Below are 20,813 nucleotides of genomic sequence, written 5' to 3' on the forward strand. Positions count from 1 at the left end.
TTTAAGTGGGCACTTAGTGCTATGAACTTTCCTCTTAGAACTGCTTTCATTGTCTCCCATAGCTTTGGGTATGTTGTCTCTTTATTTTCATTAAATTCAAGGAAGACTTTAATTTCTTCCTTGACCCAGGTGTGGTTCAGCAGTTGACTGTTCAGTTTCCATGCGTTTGTCGGCTTTCTGGGGGTAGCATTGTTGTTGAATTCTAACTTTAGTCTGTGGTGATCTGATAAAACACAGGTGGACACTGTTTTTTTTTTTTTGTATCTATGGAGGTTTCCTTTGTTTCCGAGAATGTGGTCAATTTTCAAGAAGGTTCCATGAGCTGCAGAGAAGAAGGTATATTTTTTCCTGTTTGGGTGGAGTGTTCTATAGATGTCTGTTATGTCCATTTGCTTCATTACCTCCAATAATTCTCTTAATTCTCTATTAGGTTTCTGTCTGATTGACCTGTCCAATGGAGAGAGAGGTGTGTTGAAGTCTCCTACTACTAGTGTGTGTGGTTTTATGTCTTCCTTGAGTTCTAGTAGTATTTCTTTTACATAAGTGGGTGCTTTTGTACTAGGGGCGTAGATATTCAGGTTTGAGACTTCATCCTGATGAATTGTTCCTGTTATGAGTATAAAGAGTCCATCTCTATCTCTTCTGATTGATTTTAGTTTGAAGTCAGTTTTGTTCGAAATTAGTATGGACATTCTATGGCATTTCTAAGTGCCATTTGCTTGAAACACCTTTTCCCAACCCTTTACTCTGAGTAGATGCCTGTTTTTGTGGTTGAGATGTGTCTGTTGCAAACAGAAGAATGTTGGATTCTGTTTTTGTATCCAATCTCTTAGTGTGTGCCCTTTTTATAGGTGAATTGAGACCATTAATATTAAGTGATATTAATGACCAGTGGTTGTTTACTCCGGTTATTCTTATTGTTTTTGGTAGTAGAATTTGTGTATCTCCCTTCTTTGAGTTGTGCTGGTGAAGGGTCACTAGATGCCTGAGTTATTGTAGGCAGTGTTGGCTATGTTGGATTCCTTGGGTTGTGATTTTCCTTCTATTACTTTCTGTAGGGCTGGATTTGTGGCTACGTACTGTTTAAATTTGTTCTTATCCTGGAATGTCTTATTTTCTCCACTGATAGTGAAAAATAGCTTGGCTGGGTATAGTACTTTGGGTTTGCATCCATGGTCTCTTAGTTTCTGCAGTACCTCTATCCAGGACCTTCTGGCTTTCATATTTTCCATAGAGAAGTCAGGTGTAAGTCTGATCGGTTTACCTTTATACGTTACTTGCCCTTTTTCCTTTGCAGCTCTTAATATTCTTTTGTTAACCTGTATATTTTGTGTTTTGATTATTATATGGCAAGGGGATGTTTTTCTTTGATCCAGTCTGTTTGGTGTTCTGTATGCTCCGTGAATATTAAAAGGAATATCTTCCTTTATCTTGGGAAAGTTTTCTTCCATACTTTTGTTAAAAATATTTTCTGGGCCTTTGAGCTGTGACTCTTCTGTTTCTTCTATTCCTATTACTCTTAGGTTTGGTCTTTTTATTGTGTCCCATATTTCCTGCATGTTTTGTGATGAGAATTTGTTGGCTTTGCTGTTGTCTTTGATGAGTGCATTTATTTTAACTATGGTGTCCTCAGAATCTGAGATATTTTTTCTTCTATCTCTTGTATTCTATTTCTTATGCTTGTTTCTGTAGACTCTTCTCATTGACCTAGATTTTCCATATCCAGCTGGTCCTCAGTTTGTGTTTTTTTCCTTGCTTCCATTTTATTTTTCACTTCTTGAACTGTTCCCATTACCTGTTTGATTGTTTTTCTTGGTTTCCCAGGGTATCATGTACGTATTTACTCATTTATTCAAACTTTCTGTTATACTTCTCATCCATTTCTATAAGGGCGTTTTTTACATGTTGTTTAAGGAACACTATTGCATTCATAAAATCAATTTTTTCCACTTCTTCTGTGCTAGGGTGTTCAAGTCCTTCTGTTGTAAGATCATTGGGTTTTGGTATTTTCATGTTGTTTTTCAGATTGTTGGGTGAATTCTTGCCTTGGCGCCTGCCCATCTCCTTTTATCGATGCTATCTAGTGGGGCTTTTAAAACCTGATCAGGTTTCCCTGCTGGCCAGGGGCTCCTCTTACAAAATGCCCTCGCTCCATTTCCTGGCTCCTGCCATGGGCCAAGATCCCTCTTACCACACAGAAGGGTTTTCAGGACCAGGCGGCCCTGTTTAGTTGCTGAGGAGTTCCATCTGGACGGGTGTGTGCTATCCAGGAACGGATTGTCACGGAAGAGTGCACACACCCCCATCCCCCAGCTCCTTCTGCAGGGCTGTCTTTCTTACACACGACTCAGCTCCCCAGCACCCCCCAACCCTGCCCTGCTGTATGCTAGGACCAGTCCTCAAGAACAGTTTTAAGCTCCTACACTAAGGCTACCCACCCAGAGCGGTGAGTGCCTGCCTACCAGGCAGGCCTCAAGGTCCCCTGTAAGGGAGCCCAGGCACCTTCAGCTTGTGCTCCAGGGTCTCGTGTGCTCTCCTGGATCTCGCCCTGCCTGCCTTGTTCTTCCTTTTGTCCCCGGATCATTGGGCTACCAGGCGGCCCTGCTTAGGTGCTGAGGACTTCCATCTGGACGGGTGAGTGTGTGCGATCCAGGGGCGGATTGTCCCGGAAGAGAGCACAAACCCCCCTCCCCCAGCTCCTTCTGCAGGGCTGTCTTTCTTACACACGACCCCCCCCCAAGCCTGTGTTTTCTGCAAGGTCCTTTGCTCAGGAACAGTTTTCTGCTCCTACACTAAAGCTACCCACCCAGAGCGGTGAGTGCCTGCCTACCAGGCAGGCCTCAAGGACCCCCGAAAGGGAGCATGCGCACCTTCAGCTTGTGTGGCAGGGTGTCCTGTGTTCTACTCGTCCCCACGCTGCCCCAAGTTCCCCCTTTGTCCGTGGGTCAATGGACTACCAGGCGTCCATGTTTTGGTGCTGAGGAATTCCATCTGGACTGGAAGGTTCCTGCTTCTACACTGAAGAGATACACCCAGAGAATCAGTCACACAAAGACTGGACCAAGACACCAGGCCTCTCCTGGCTCCATTTGAAGGAAGAGATGGGAAGGCGCCAATGCAAGAATTCCTCCAACAACCTGAAAGGCAACACAACATCACCAGAATCCAGGGATCCTGAAATAAAATGGGTCTTCAGGAAGAGGACCAGGCTCCACGTTCGCCAGGGACCTCGACAACAAAAGGCCTACCTCTTTGATTTAATTTTAGTGGGGCAATCTCCTCTCGGTGTTGCGTGCTGGTCCCCGCCACTTGTATCTGCCATAGCGCTGGTCCCCGCTGCTTACCTTTTTTTTTTAAAGAGGGGGAAATAGTGTAGGAGAATTGTCTGTATTCTGTCAATCATGTTTAAATAAATGCTGATTGGCCAGACAGGAAGTATAGGTAGGAAAACCAGACAGGAAGTAGAAATGATGCAATGAGAACAGGAGAATTCTGGAAAGGAGGAAATTGATTCCTCCTACTCCTGCCCAGACCACAGAAGCAGCAAGATGTGATCTGCCCCACTGAGCCACATGGCTAAAATAGATAAGAATAATGGCTTAATATATGCTACAAGAACAAATAAGTAGCCTGAGCTAATGGGCCAATCAGCTTTATAACTTACAGAGATCTCTGTGTGATTGTCTTTGGGGCTTGTCGGCTGTGGGGTAGCGGGCAGGACAGAACCCCCAACAAGCCAGGCCCTCCATGTTACACATCTTATAAGAGTGTTTTATAATAGTGACTTTTAAAAAATTTATCTTTCCCTTTAGCTTCCATAATACAAATCACTTCACTTATCACTTTATCAGAACAGAACTCATAATTTCTTTAATTTTTTCAGTGTAGTAAAATGTTTACTGATGACTATTATGGAATATGTCTTATGCAAGTCACATGACAGTAAAAACCTTGTTGTAGAAAGTTTTTCTACAAAATGTATCCACTCAGATTATCTTTGCCCTGTACTGTGAGACAACTATAAAATTAGATGTAGACACAAAACAACAAGGAAACTCATTCTACCTTGGGTTCACTACTAAGTAAAATTACTTAGGTAAATGGTACTGCCTTTAACTGTATTTATCATCTTTGATTTAAGATACACTTGATACAACACCTTATCACCACCCTGTGCCCCTTTCTCCTCCATATTCCATTTCCTTATATTTTGCTATCTTGCCTGATGAAGCTATAAACATTCCTTCTTACCTTATTCATTTGCTAGCCCTCAAACAATCAAGAAACATTGTAAAAACTTCATATAATGTTGAGAAGGACAGATGCTATAATCCTCATTCTGGTATTGCATATGCCTAGAGGAAACAGGAAAGTGCTTAAAATGGTTCCAGCTAATTTCAAAGAGAAAGGCATAAACTGCTGCCTGAAGCAGAAGACTGAGAAGACTGTCGATGTCATCACAAGCAGCTGTTCTCATCCAAAACAGGAGAGTGAGGAAGAACTCAGTTTCCAGCTGGGGAGCGGAAGTGGAAAGATTCAATACATAATTTTGATTAAAATCTTTCTTCTGCAACTCTCGCACATATTTCTCCTAAGCACTTTCCACTTTTAGCCTTAAATAAGAGTCAGTGTAGTTTGATAAGGAAACACACACACACACAAACACACATACACACAATAATTGTGACTGTCAGTTTTAAATATATACAAGATTTTTAATGATCTTACACAAAAATTATTCCTTCCATTTGTTACGTGATGCTCATTTGAGAGGAAAGTGTAAATTCTGAAGCAACTTTGGAATATCTTTTTGAAAAAAAAAACAATTTTCTTATCACTGATCCATGTATATTATATAAATACATAAATAATATTACATATTTTCTTTTAAATAAACAAAGATTTTTAACTCAAAGTACAGAAGGAACAGATGGCATAAATTAGTAAGTAAACAGTTTGGAGAAAATGCCTGCAAAGTTAAATTTTCATAGTAAGATATTTGCAGGACACATGTAGTTGAAAACTGATTCCAAAATGGTAAGATGGAATGCAACATTGAGAAAGTTTTGAACAAATTAAGACAGTATATAAGTAAAAAATGTTTGAATAGTGAAAGTATCATATGAAAGACAGAAAAAATGTAAAATTTATACTGGAAGTGATGAGTACTTTTAGTATAAATGCTTAAGTCATAGCTCAATGATACATTAAATAATTGGAAATGATGTATTATATAATATCAAAAAATGAACTGAAATTTTTCTGAAACTAAAGAGATTTTAGGGTTCAGTAAATATAGCCAACCTGGTATAAAATATACCATGTATAAGAAATGAAAATTAATAGAAAACTATACAGTAAAAGCTGTGACAATATAATGTCAGAATCAGAAAGTTAAAATTAAAACAAGATTGACTTTAGCCATTGTAATGGATATTATCATAAAGTATTGATAGACGTGTAAGTAATCACAGCTTTGGTTGATATAAATGAGTATAAATAAAAAACATCATGACCAGGTGTGATGGGATGTGTTTATAATCTCAAGCTATCAGGAGGTTGGGTTAGGTGGACTATAAATTCTAGGCCACTCAGTACATAGAGATTTTCAAACCATTCTGGGCTATTTCATAAGTATTATATAAATAACTCTGTCCTGGAAAAATAGCTACACATATACTCATAAACATAGTGCTATGTTTATTTGTTGCTCCATAATAGGATAAAAGTATTTGAAACATTATACTTGTTCATAGACAAAAAGATGATAATTTCTGGGAGATATAATCTCATAGCAAACTAGAAGAGACACAGCTCAAAGGCCCAGAAAATATACAGGTATACCTTTTCCTTTGGCTCTTGCAATTTTTCTGATCCTTTCTGTATAATTCCAGTAAGGTACTACACCCATAAAGTCTCATCTACATGGCTGTCTAAAGAAATAAATAACTTTTGTCAGGGTGTATGTGAGCAGCTCATCTGTAGAAGAGAGATTCTTCTACAAATGATGGAGGAATCTCCAGGGATACAGCATTCTTTCTCTTATTGGAATGGAATTTTTGAAGATGCAATTGTTTTTGTGTCATCTGTGTTCCTATAATGTTGTAAGGGGGCCACTTGTTCATTTCCTGGCCACCAGGCAGCTCAGATCAAAAATAATCACACAGAACTATATTATTTAAAATATTGCTTGGCCCATTAGCTCTCAATTCTAATTGGGAAACTCTTACATCTAAATTTAATGCATTTCTAGTAATCTTTGTATCCCCACGTGGCTGTTGCTTACCCTGTAAAGTTCCAGCATCTGTCTCCAGTGGGACTGACTATACGGCTTCTCCCTGACTCTGTTTTCTTCCTCCCAACATTCAGTTTACTTTTCCCTGACTACCTAATTTCTGCCCTATCAATAAGCCAAGGCAGTTTTTTTATTAATGGATGATATTCACAGCATACAGAGGGGAATCTCACATCACCTCCCCTTATCTGTTTAAATGAAAAGGAAGGTTTTAACTTTAACATAGTAAAATTTCATATAATAAGACAAGTAATAAGTAAGAATTACAGCTACAATATTTATACTTACTTTATCTTTTATTATATCTAAGGAAAACTACAACTATATTCTTCAACTCCATCAAAGATTCCAGAAAGATATAATATTACCTAAGTAAACAGGAAGTGCATTGTAAAGAACTTCCAAAACTCTAGAATTGACAGAGACATCTCACTGCCTTGACAGTCACCCAAAGTTCTTCTGTACTATTGGGGCATCCATCTTCAGTCGACCGGCACATAGTATCCAGCAGACTTTTCCATGAAGCAGGAAATTTCAAAGACAGTTCTGCCTAAATTGTCAGGTTGTCAGTCACCTTCTTCTGTTTCCTGAAGAATGTCTGGCAGACTCTTACATGAAGCGGTAATCCTGAAAGACTGTCTTATCAAGTTCAGCAGTCATTTTTTCATGTGTCTGCATGTCCAGTTCACATAACATACAATCAAGCAGTCCAGGCAAGATCAGTTTCTTGCCCAAATGGCTAGCAAACTCTGTAAGGAGACTCTTTGATGCCCATCTTCCTCTTGAAATAACTGGTGCTGCCAGGAAAATATGTGTCTCATTGTCATGAAAAGTCCTAAGTTCTGAAAACATTTTAAACATCATATTCTGTAGTCTTTGAAAGGTTTGAAGAATAACTATATATCTGAAATACATCTCTGTACACCTAGAAAATCTCTTAATTATACATTACATTTTTAGATGAGCTACACAAACAAAATACCTCAATCAAGAGCAGAGATATACATATAACAAAATTGACCTTAAATTTGTACCAATGAACCAAGATCCCTACCAATGCAAATTATTCATATCTATAGCATGCCCCCTTAAATATAAACATTTATAAGCAATATTTGGGAATATGGAGATAGTTCTCTCCAAACTGCTTCCTGCTGTTTATTGGAGAAAGTATTTTTTGTGAGTATTCACAGAAACCCTATCGGGGGTCTTAGTGCATCAAACCACATTAGTCTATAAGCAATCCACAGGTTCTCATCTTCTGTGGAAACAAAAGAAGAAGGTGCTGTCTCCAAAATCCAAATAGGCCTACTAAAAGTTGTGCTTCTTTCTTGGTGTCAGGAAGGGACAGGTGCAACAACTTATACTTCACATTAAAAGTAATATCCGGGCAAGCCCCACACCAATGGACTCCTAAGAATTTCATGGAGGAAGAAGGTCCTGAAATTTTGGTTGAATTTATTTCCCATCCTATTTTATGCACACACACACACACACACACACACACACACACACACACACACATATATATATATAAAACCTATGAGTTCAAAGTAGTTGCTACCTCTTGATCACTTTGTCCAATCAGCATAATGTCATTAATATAATGCACCAGTCTGGTATTTTGTGGAAGAGAAATATGATAAAGATCCCTTCTAAATAAGTTATGACATGGGACAGGAGAGTTAATACATCCCTGAGGCAAAATTGTAGTCCTTATGGACTGGTACCACAAAAAAGGCATATGCTATGTACCGGGATATAGGAAGTTAAGGCCTACCAGGCCAAAAGAGGTCAACCTGGAGTCTGCATGGACTCATGCTTAGCCAATAAGGGGTGACCAAGCATTATTTCCTGAGATCTTAGCAACAGGCACTGTCAGTGGTCCTGGTTGTGCCTAACCAATGAGGGATGAATACAAAATATCATCTGTTAATGAATGAGAAAGCCTGGGTGCTGTGAGGGTATTTTTCCCCTTTGTTTTTTCTTTTCTTTTCTTTTTTTTTTTGGTTGTGGTTTGTTTGTTTTTGTTTTTGTTTCTTTTTAAAAATAAGTCTGCTGTAAGCCTTCTATCTAACTCCCGGCATCTGTGTTCCATGATGTCAATCCTTTTCACCCTCTCACCCAAGGAAGACCATTAGGGCCCAGCAACAATTGGCACCTGGAAGAGGGACTTCTCACAGGTTATGAGCTTGCCTTGTCAGAGTCCTTTTTATTTTTTCTCTGTGACTGAAATTTTTGTGTTTTGCCCAGAACAGGTTCTAGTCATTATCTTCTTCTCACCCATGGTGCTGGCCAGAACCCCCAAGATGTTGAGTTTTCTGTGAAAAGGCCCCTCAGTCCTATCAGCAGGTAAGAGCTGGGACTCACATCCTTTGCTTCTTTGGAAAGGCCCCTATGTCCCTTCGGTGTTAGTAACATTGGTACCCCATCCTTTCTTTTAAAAGGCTCCTTGGTCCATTCAGTGGGTTAATAATAAGGACCCCATCCTTTCCTTCTTTTGAAAGGCCCTTCAGTCCTTTGGCAAGTAAGCATTGGGATCCCCAATCTGTGTGTGTGTGTGTGTGTGTGTGTGTGTGTGTGTGTGTGTGTGTTGTCATCCCATTTGATTATGGAACTATATTTTTCTGTTTCATTTTGCCCAGCATCTCGATATAAGGGCTGACAGCCCTATTCCAGAAGGCAAAACCAAGGCTCGACTCCGGAACACCAGAACCAAGGCTCGACTCCGGAATACCATCTCTTGTCTGGAGACACTGTGTGGGCCTAAAGAACCACAGAAATTCCCCACTAATCACAAGACATAAAGGTTCAATACAATTTCCCACCTCTGTTGATTGTTGATCTCTTGCTATGCACCTCAGAGCGGTGCTGAAAAACAGGTTGGAGTAACCTGTCATTTGTGGGAGTCCCATGTTCGCCTCAGCAGGGAGAAGTGAGCTGTGTGGCAGCACCAGAAATGTGGGCCCGCAAGTCGGTGCTGCTCGGGTCTGAAGTGTGTGAACTGTGACTGGTATGGACTTGATGCTTGACTGAGGTATCAGGGGTGCTGTCTGAGCCTCAGGTGTGGGTAACATTAAGGTGTGGGCTTGGAGGAAATAGGCTTCCCTAGCCTGGTATGCAACTTCTGCTGCCTGGCTCCCCTTATGTGAGCCGCATAGACATCCACCCCAGGGCAGGACATAGTACACAGGCCACAGTGAGGCTCTAGGTGGACTGTGTACCTGTCACCTGGACCACCTGTTTCTTCTGGTGCTTCTGTACTTCTAGGTGGTCCCAATATTTGTGCAGCCCTGACCCCGAAGACCACACAGTAGGGCATGAGGGAAGGAGGGAGGCCTGTGGCCTGGGTTCGGCTTCAGCAGCCTGTCCAGGAATAGCAGCATGTTGCTGGTAAAGCTAGGTTTCCAGGAAAGGAGGCCTGTGCCACCCCATTGGAGCGAGCCCACCGAAGGTATTTCAGATTCCTACTGCTTCTGCGGGGCCCACTGGGACTTTAGTCATGTGGTCTGAACAGTGGGATCTTGGGCCTGGCCAGAAGAGAGAGGCTGCGAATGAGTACTCCAGTGTGTCCTCACTGCTCCTGGTTCCCTTTGACACTCAGCAACTGGTGGGTGGATGCAGCAGTGGCCACAGCTTCATGTTGCTGCTGTCATGTTGGCTACCGGAGGCTGTTCTTCAGTTGGGTGCTGCTGCTGGTACTTTGTCTTCTCCTTTCGTGCCACCAGAGCTGTGGCCTCGAGACCAGCCACCTCTGCAGTGTGCTGGCACTGTTGGAAGACAAGGAACAAGCTGTGCACCTAAGGGTGCATGCCTGCACTCTGCCTGCCAGGGTTCATTTTCCAGACACCAAAAGAGTAGAATGGCTAATTAAGATGGTAAAGCACATGTAGCCCTTTATTTATCAATTTATAGAGAAGTTCTTTTGAGGAACCATGGAACTAGCTGTGAGGAGAGCAAAAGCCTACCTCAGCACCTTCAGCTTTACAAAATTGAATGTGGATCAGCAGCCCCTTAGAGTCAATGCCATTGAAGTTGATACCGAAAATGTAGACCAAAGACAAACTATTCTTTACGTTAAAATTAGTTTTGTAGGAAATGGTGAGATTGATTTGGATATCAAACAACATTTTTATAGAGCTAGAGTGAACAGTATTCAGATTCATGGGACAATGTAGGTGATTCTGGAAACCCTTGCTTGGTGACTGGACAACACTGACTAATCTCCTGGACATCCCCGAACTAAATGGTTTGTCAGATACTATCATTTCTGATATAATATCAAACTAATTGGCAATCACTTGCCATAAAACAAGATCTTAGCAGGACACCCCACTACACTTCCAATAGAGATACAGTCCAATGGAGTCCCCTCCTCCACTCCCAATCCTTCCATCACCCTGGCCTTTTAAGATTCAAATAAAAACTCAAAGGACTGAACCTCAATACCTGTCACATATTAGATATCACTACCTACACATCTATATCTATATTACATCTCATAAAAGTTGTAGTCTGACTCAATTAAAAATCAAAACTGGCTTTGGAGTTGGAGCAGGAATTTTCTCCTTCTCTAAACTCAAGCATGTTGGTAGAAGAAAAATTCAGACTTTCTGTGTCGTATCAGAAGAGCATCCTGGTGTGGGACAGAGGAAAACCATAAATATAGGGGCTATTGATGTCAAAACTTTGCTATCTCCCCAAAATTCTATTTCTCTTTTTTTACTCTTTAGAACGTTTCTTTGGCTAAGCATCTTAAGTATATATTGACAGACTGATAGATTAGATAGATAGATAGATAGATAGATAGATAGATAGATAGATAGATAGATAGATAGAGATATTGAGATAGGTAGATAGATACATAGATAGATAGATAGATGATAGATGTGAAATATATTCAGTAGAATATTATTACATCTTAAGCATTTGCCTTATTTTTAATTATTTGTAAGTTTATGTGTGTTTATATGTCTACATGCATGCCGATTCCTAGCCTCTCAATAATTCAATGAATTTTTGGGGTCCGGGAGTATTTTCCATACCACTGGCCTACTCTACAATCCATAGGGACAAGCCACTATAGAGAGGACAACCAGAACTCTTAGGGAGCTGTTGGATAGCATTATCTCACTAGAGGCTAGGAGAAATCCTCATCTGACATTAACAGAGGTCCTTTTTTATATGAACCATCTCAGTTTTGATGATGAGGGTCTCAGCATCTCTGTCAAAGAACACATCCCTGCTCCCAGTGAGATGGAGAGATCCCATCTCCCACCAACAGCAGCCACCAGCCCTCCTGCTAACCTGTAGGAGAGGGTATATGCAGGCCATTTCAATTCTATTTTAATAAATAAAAACTGTCTGAAGATCTGAGAGTAAAACAGTCCTACCAGTCAACCTTACTGACCAGGTTTTGATAATACCACCTTTAATCCTATTAGCCATAATGACATGTACCTTTAAGCCCAGCCTTAGAGAGGAATATAAAACAGAGGAGAAAGCTCTCAGTCACACAGTCTTATTATGAGATTCCAGGAGGCAGGCTCACCATTTCAGACTGGGGTTTAGGTAAAAGCCAGTGGCTGGCTGTTTTACTTTTTGGATCTTCAGGTTGAAACCCAATTTCTCCCTCTGACTTTTATTAATTGTGCTTCATTTGGTACCCAATTTATGAGGGTATGAATTCATGAAAATGCCATTTGCCTGAGTTATTTTAGCTGCCAGCCCAGGCTAGGGCTAGGATTAGAAACTTGTGCAACCACTTTGGAAATGAGTGTGGCAGTTTCTCAAGAAACTGGGAGTCAACCTACCTCTGGATCCAGCAATTCCACTCTTGAAAATATACCCAAGAAATGCCCAATCATACTACAAAAGCATTTGTTCATCTATGTTCATAGAAGCACTATTTGTAATAGCCAGAACCTGGAAACAACCTAGGTGCTCCTCAATAGAAGAATGGATAAAGAAGGTGTGGCAATATACATATTAAAGTTTTACTCAGCAGTAAAAAAACAATGACATCTTGAATTTTGCATGCAAATGGATGGAAATAGAAAACAGTATCCTGAGTGAGATAACCCAGACCCAAAAAGATGAATATGGTATGTACTCACTCATATGTGGATTCTAGCCATAAACAAGGGACATTGAGCCTATAATTCATGATCCTAGAAAAGCTAAATAAGAAGACGAACCCAAAGAAAAACACATATTTATCCTCCTGGATATTGGAGGAAGACAAGATCACTGGGCAAAAGTTGGGAGCACGGGGGTGTTGGTGGGGTGGGGGAAAGGGGAGATGGGGAGAGAGAAGGGAGAAGAGGAGGATTGGGGAGAGCTTGGGGGAATGGGATGGTTGAGATGGAGGAAGGGTAGATATGGGAGCAAGGAAGTATATATCTTAATTAAGGGAACCATTTTAGGGTTGGCAAGAGACTTGGCTCTAGAGGGGTTCCCAGGTGTCCAAGGAGATCGGCAGCAGAGGAGAGGGTGCCTGAACTGGCCTTCCCCCATAGCCTCACTGATGAATATCTTGCATATGACCATAGAACCTTCATCTGGCAATGGATGGAGATAGAGACAGAGACCCACACTGGAGCACTGGACTGAGCTCCCAAGGTCCAGATGAAGAGCAGAAGGAGGGAGAACATGAGCAAGGAAGTCAGGATTGCAAGGGGTGCATCCACCCACTGAGAAGGTGTGACTGATCTAATGGGAGCTCACCAAGGCCAGCTGGATTGGGACTGAAAGAGCTTGTGATCAGACCGGACTCTCTGAATGTGGCAGACCATGAGGGCTGACTGAGAAGCCAATGATAATGGCACTGAGTTTTGATTCTACTGCATGTACTGGCTTTTTGGGAGACTAGTCTGTTTGGATGCACACCTTCCTAGACCTGAATGGAGCGGGGGAGCGGGGCTTGGACTTCCCAAAGGGCAGGGTGTAATTCTTTTAGCCATTCATAAGGCTGCACTTTCAGGTTCTGAAGCCAGTGCATGTACCCCCTGTGTGCGCATGCATGGGTCGCCCGCCATCTGCATCATCAGCATCTGATGCAGAAGCCCCCGTAGACAGGCACAGGGCTCACCATTGCCCATCATCAGCATCTGACATGGGCATGTCTTTCCCCTCATGCGCATGTGCTAGGAAGCCTTTAAAAGCTAAACCTGACATTCCTACCTGCTCCTTTTCTGTCCACACGTTTTCCCGAGCTTGTGAGCACATAGCTCTCTTAATAAACTCCTACACGTGGGTTCATTTGTGTTTCGTGTTCTCTCCTCATTTCCTCTGGACATTTTTACAGGGAACTGTGACTTCTTTTAGTAATGGAGAGGGAGGGGGAGGGGGAGGGAGGAGAGGGAGGGAAATGGGAGGAGGTGGAAATTTTTAATAAATTAATTTTAAAAAGAATTTCAGCTCTAGGAATTGGAACCTTAACCTAGCTACCTTTGTTCAGGAGAAAAGTCATGCTCCCAGCTCCCATCCACCCCAGCTTAGCTTCCATGTAAAGATGGAAAAAATACACATAGAATTTCGATACAGAGTACTGTGTACTATTGTGTTGTTTTTGAATTACTTGACTGGTGAGGAAAGAGCTACAACTGCTAGAAGATATTTGATTATTAATGCTGCTAAATTAATCCAATACACACACACACACACACACATATATGTGTGTGTGTGTGTGTGTGTGTGTGTGTGTGTGAGAGAGAGAGAGAGAGAGAGAGAGAGAGAGAGAGAGAGAGAGAGAGAGAGAGAGGCTGTGGATTCATTCTGGGTTAAGAAAAATAAGGTTTGCTCAAGGAAGACTGCCTGAAAAGTGTCCAATGAGAACAGATGACACAGATGATACAATGTTTCAGAGTACAGTTGTTGCAGTTTCCTCTGAGTTCTTCATCCAGAACAGCTTCAAGACTGCTGGCTGAAATTATCCAGCCTCACAGAACACTACAGTAAGGACTTGACCGACCGTAATCCAATTTTCTTCGGGTCCCCATAAGATTATCAGTGTTCCCAATCAGTAGGAAGTATCCTAGAAAGAATGGGGGAGGGAACATGAGAGATTGGAATGGCTGAGGTGAAGGAGGGACAGAGAGGTAGACAAATGAAAGTGATATCTTGATAAAGGGAGCTATTATTGTAATAGGGAGAACCCTGATGCTAAGAAAATTCTCAGGAATCCACAACAATGATCCGAGCTAAGATTGCTAGCAATAATGGAAAGGGTGCTAGAACTGATCTTCCCCTTATCAGATTAGTGACTACCGTAACTTTCATCAGAGAATGTACATCCAGTAACTGATGGAAGCAGACGTAGTGATCCACATTCAAGATTTGGGCTGAGCTTCTAGAATTCAGTTGAAGAGAGGGAGGAGGAATTATATGAGCAAGTGAGGTCAAGATCATGACAGGGAAAACCACAGAGACAGCTGACCTGAGCTAGTAGAAGCTCACAGACTCTGGACTGACAGCTGAGGAGCCTGCATTGGACCAAACTTGGCCCAATGAATCCAGGTGACAGTTGTGGGGCTTGATTTGTTTGTAGTACATGAGGTAATGGGAGCAGGACTTACTTAGCCCAAGTGCACTAACTGGCTTTCTGAGTCACATTCCCTATGGTGGTATAAATTGCTCAGCTTTGGTGCAGCTATATGAGCCTGATCCTACCTGAACATGGTATGCCAAACTTTGTTGATGCCCCAAGGGAGGCCTTGTCCCCTCTAAGCAGTGGATGTGGAATAAGATGGGGTAAGTGAGTGGGTGGGAGAAGGGGAGGGAGCAGGAACTGGGGTTTGTATGTAAAATAAAAAAAAATTAAAGAAAAGTAGAAAAAACACTTTAAACATGCTGGTGCTTCTGCACCATTTTGCATCATATAGAATTCATGAAGGATATATCTTTTGGGACTTCCCACTGTGGAGTATTAGGTTTTACATGGTGTACCCACTCTAGTATTACAATTTCCCTGAGCCTTAATATCCCTCATCAACACTAAGCCAAGGGATATCAGACAACTCCAACTCCTTTTCAGTAGGCCATCTTTTGATAAACATTTCAGCCAACAATTCAAACAAGTTTTTCACACCTTTTTAAAATGTGAGAACTTCCATGTTAGACCTCAAATCTCTATTCAGATGACTGCTATCAATAAACTCAACCTGATCTAGTTTTATGTTCCTTCCACCATTATTCCATACCCTTAAATTCTATTTCTGCACATATTCCCCAGACTTCTGCTTTAATGAAGTAACAAAATCATTAAACTCCTTAGTAATGCATCATACTTTTTCATGGACAACACTTTCTACCTCCCCTCTAAGAGCCTGCATTTGTCTTGAGTCTGGTTATAGTGCTAGATGCAATTATTGATTAGCCTTGAGGGACACTGGTATTGTATTGCACAGCAGTTTCTTCAGAAAAAGTCACTGCTGGTTTAGAAGACAATGAAGGATTAATTTCGTCAATAATAGGTAAAAAGGGCTATATTTCAAGGCGTGGGGCTGAGGGTACAATTTTCTCAGGTAAGATACCTTGAGAATCTGAGGGTTCAAAGTTCTCAGCTCCAACCGTGTCTTCCTACAAACCCCTATCTCAGGTTATAGGACCCTGTTACCTACAATGAGTTGTAGATGGACGTTTCTGTCCCACCTACTCCCACAACTGTTCACTCCCAATGAAAGATATAGATGATTATATTAATTATAAACTGTTCGACCTATTAGCTGAGGATTATTATTATTAACTAGTTCTTACAAATTAAATTAACCCATAACTCTTGTCTATGTTTGGCCATGTGGCTTAATACCTTTTTTCAGTGAGGCGTTCTCATCTTTCTTCCTCTTGTCTGGCTGGTGACTCATCTCTGTCTTTCTTCTTCCAAGAATTCTCTTAGTTTTGTCAGTCTGCCTATATTTCCTGACTGGCTACTGGTCAATCAGTGTTTTATTAAATCGATACAAGTAACAAATCTTTACAGTGTACAAAAGCATTATTCCACAGCATTTTCCCTTTTTCCATTTTAAAATAAAACACTTAATCTATTCTCCTTTGTTTAGATTTTTTTCTAAACATTATCCATAACAGCTTATAAGCAACATACTAAAAAATGACAAATATTTATAATCCATTTATTTGGGAATGTGTGTAGTTCGAGGCTGCTTGTTCATTTCCAGACTGCCCAGACCTAAAATAATCACACAGAAACTGTATTATAACAATACTGCTTTACCTATTGGCTCACACTTCTTATTGGATAGCTCTTATATCTTACATTAACACATTTTTATTTATCTGAGTATCACCACATGTTTGTGGCCTACTGGTAAGGTTGTATCTGGCATCTGACATCTGTTTTCTGTGGTGATTGCATGGCTTCTCTCTGACTCCACCTTCTTTTCCCCTCTACCTGCTTGGAATTCCCACCTTGCCCTATCCTGCGCTGCAATAGGACCAAAGTATTTTTTTTATTACCCAATGGTATTCACAGCATACTGAGGGGAATTGCATAACACCTCTCCTTTTCTGTCTAAATAAAAAAGAAGGTTTTAACTTTCACATAGCAAGATTACAATCAACAAATCAGGTATTAAGCAAGAATAATAGTTATAATATTTAGTCCATTTACATTTGGCAAATTAAGAAAAATATTCTATTTTTCTTTGTGAGTTTAAAGTTTTATATCTAATCTGTCTTTTATAATTATAACTATCTTTCTTCAACTCCATGAAAGACTCCAGAAGTATTTAATATTACATAGGTAAACAGGAAGTACTTGAAAACAAGTTTCAAAACTCTAGAATTGACAGAGACATCTTGCTGCCTGGACAGTCATCCAAAGTTCTTCTGTAATATTGGGGCATCCATCTTCAGCCTAAAGGGCCATATTATTCGGCAGACTTTTCCATGAAGCAGGACATTTGAAGATCTCTTATGCCTTGTACTGGAAAAGTCCATCAGTTCCTTTCTTCTGTGTCCTGGAAAATATCTGGCAGTTCTCTCATGAAGCAGGAACCCTGAAAACTATCTCTCACCTTCTTTAGGCAACATCAGTAGTCATTTTTCTGTGGGTTCTGCATGTCTGGTTCATACAGCATAGCATCAAGCAGCTCAGGCAAGAACAATTTCTTGCCCAAATGCTAACCAATCAAATAAGAAGACTCTTTGATGTCCATCATCCTCTTGAAGTAGATTGGTGCGGCCAGGAACAGATGTGTCTCATTATCATAAAAAGTCCTAAATTTTTAAAACACTTTAAATGCCATATTCTGTTAGTCTTTGAAAGGTTTAAAGAATACCTATCTAACTGAAACATATCTCTATATATCTTGAAAACATAACATTACTACAAGTTTGACTATTATAAATGATTATTTCTGAATTATTTAATATATTTAATTTATTTTATATATTAATATATAATTTAATATTTAATATTATAATATATAATTTAATGTATTTAATATAATATAACATATATTTCTTAATTATTAAATGAACTACATAAACACAATAACTTAATCAAATGCTGAAATACACTTATTACAGAATTGACCTTAAATTTGTATCAATCAAACAAGATCCATACCAATGCAAATTATTCACCTCTATAGCATATTCCCCTTAAAATCTAAACAAACTTTTATAAACAATATTTGGGAATTTGGGTGTAGTTCTCTCCAAACTGCTTCCTGATTTTGGGGGGCAAAGTAATTTTAAGGGTTTCTACAGACCTTCAGGGGATCTTGTTCCATTGAATCACATTAGTCTGGAAGGAATCCAGAGGTTTTCATCCTCTGTGGAAACAAAACCAGAATATCTTTTCCAAAACAACCTATCCTTAGACCCAAATTTTGAAGTCAAGACAGCTTTAAAATATATATGTTGGTTTAGCTTATCAGCCTGTACAATGAAATGTCTCTCTGTAATTAGCTCATGCACAGTCAAAAAAAATCAAAGAAAACACAGCAATATATATATAATCCAAACTCTCTGTGTATATTCCATCTTTATGTGGCTTATATTTCTTTACTTGTTTAATCTATGACTGTCTGTACTGTGTCTCTTTAAAGACTTTGTTTTATTTTTTTAAATAATTTACTTACTTTTATAACACTCTTTTCTTCTCTCTTCAAAGTCTATGTATATTTTTTAAACACACTGTGTCTTTTTTAGAGGTCTTTTATGTCTGAATCTGTCTTTACTGCATATTTGTAAACATTTTCTGTTCATGAGTGCTTCTTAAAATGCAAAGCAGTGTGGCTAGGACTAAGGATGCTTTGCCTTTTCACTTCACCCACTCATACCTGACAGAGGTCTGTTCAATGCCTCTGAGGCTGCCAGGTAGGAGCAGTCCTTACCACTTCAACTCTGGTAAGCAGTTAACCCATGCTGCCACCAAGTCACTTACAGTATAGTTCCCACAAACCCCCATTTAAGTGCTTAGCCTCCTGAAAGAGTCAGAGTTCATGCTGCCTGAACCAGGATGTTGTCATTTCTTATGCTGAGTCAGTAAGCTTCTTTTTTAAAAGGAGCTATGGTGCTCCTGCTTGCCACCAGCAAACAGAGCCCATCTGGAAAAAAAAATGCCAGCCACAAAGAAGCCATGCTTAACTCTGTTCCTTTGTGTCTAGAATTCCTTTCCAAGCTTTTTCAGATTTTATGTGGATGTAGTCAGCCCCCCCCAAATTGGGTGGCAATCTGTAGACAGAGGCTGCTTGTTTATTTCCCAGCGGCCCAGTCACAAAATAATCACACAAAATTGTATTATTACAACACTGCTTTGCCCATTAGTTCACAGTTTTTATTGGCTAGCTTTTTTTTTTTTTTAGTTTTCTGAGACAGGGCTTCTCTGTAGCTTTGGAGCCTGTCCTGGCACTAGCTTTTGTAGACCAGGCTGGCCTTAAACTCACAGAGATCCGCCTGCCTTTGCCTCCCGAGTGCTGGGATTAAAGGCGTGCGCAACCACCGCCTGGCTTGGCTAGCTTTTATATCTTAAATTAACCCATTTCTATTAATCTGCATATTGCCGTGTTTTTGTGGTGTTCCATCCAGCATTCGACATCTGTTCCCTATGGTGGCTACATGGTTTCTCTCTGACTCTTCCTTCATTCCTCCCCTGTCTGCTAAGACTTTCTGCCTTGCCCTATTCTTCACTGTAATAGACCCAAATTAGCTTCTTTTTTAACCAAGGGTATTCACAGCATACAGAGGGCAATCTCATATCAAATGTGGTCAGTTTTCTTGACTACTCCCTGCTGATTGGTGACACTGATAATCTTAAGGGGACCCAAAGAAAATTTAGGATTCTAGTCAAGTCCGGACTGGAGTACTCTCTGAGGCTGAATCATTTCAGTCAGCAGTCTTGAAGGTATTCTAGATGTAGAACTCAGAGGAAACTATAACAGAGGTGCTCTAAAACATTGGATCATCTGGGGCATCCATGCATAATGGAATTTGTTCAGGGGATCTTCCTTGACCAAATATTATTTTTCTTAATCCAGATGAACAATTTCTCCAGAGATATCAAGAGGAATTAAACAAGATTGTTTTCTTTATTTTCTACTAAAGTTTCAAAAGTTTCATATATTAGATCATTAAATCCATTACCACTCACTATTGATGAACCAAGATAATTAAAGAAATTTATCTCTTTAAGTTTGAATTATAGTTCACATCATGGGCTTTCAGTATTTTCTGAGTGCCTAGAAGAGAGACTGATGAGAGAGGCCTCTGTAATAAAAATTCTGGTTAATTTGAAAGTGCTAGAGACTTAAAAAGAATATCCCAGATATAATTAAAAGATTCATTTTTATACTTTTGTTTTTCTAGAACCTCTTCTGGTACCAAAATCTGTATTAGTCAGAGTTCTCTAGAGTCATGGTACTTATGGAATGAATCTCTCTCTCTCTCTCTCTCTCTCTCTATATATATATATATATATATATATATATATATATATATATATATATGTAAGTTTATTAAATAGAAAGTCCAAGAATCTATAGATGTTCAGTCCTATAAGTCTTAGTGGGTGTCTCAGCTGGTCTTCTATATCTTTCCTGGAATTCTGAAGAAGTAGGCTCCAATGTCAGTGAACAAATGAATGTGCTGACAAGGTGAGATCAAGCAGGCAAGGAATGAACACATTCTACTCCTTCTTCTATTGTCCTTATATAGACTTCCAGCAAAAGGTGTGATCAAGATTAAAGATAGGCCTTCCACTCTCAAGATTTAAATTGATGATGTGTAAAATTCAGACTCAAGATTTGAAGAAAAGTACTGTTGTCTTCTTGCCTCAATATCTAGATTACAAGTGTTTCCTCCATTTCTAGATTATAGTTCATTCTAGATAAAGTCAAGTTGACAACCAAGAATAGTCAACACAATGACAGATGTGGAAGCATAATCTTTCCCTCCCCAAATTGCTTTTGGTCATGGTATTTAATTATAGCAATAGTAAGATAAGACAAAAATGGTACCAGAATTGGGTTATGGCTGTGACAGTCTATGTCATGTT

General features: G+C 39.9%; 1 pseudogene; it reads right to left on the reverse strand.

The window, feature by feature from the left end:
* LOC142840276 (fructose-bisphosphate aldolase A pseudogene) overlaps positions 1 to 2,584 on the reverse strand; it is a 90,944-nt pseudogene extending 88,360 nt beyond the window's left edge.
* Positions 2,585 to 20,813: the final 18,229 nt, after the last annotated feature.

The sequence above is a fragment of the Microtus pennsylvanicus genome, chromosome X, assembly GCF_037038515.1.
Source record: "Microtus pennsylvanicus isolate mMicPen1 chromosome X, mMicPen1.hap1, whole genome shotgun sequence".
Taxonomy (NCBI): Eukaryota; Metazoa; Chordata; class Mammalia; order Rodentia; family Cricetidae; genus Microtus; species Microtus pennsylvanicus.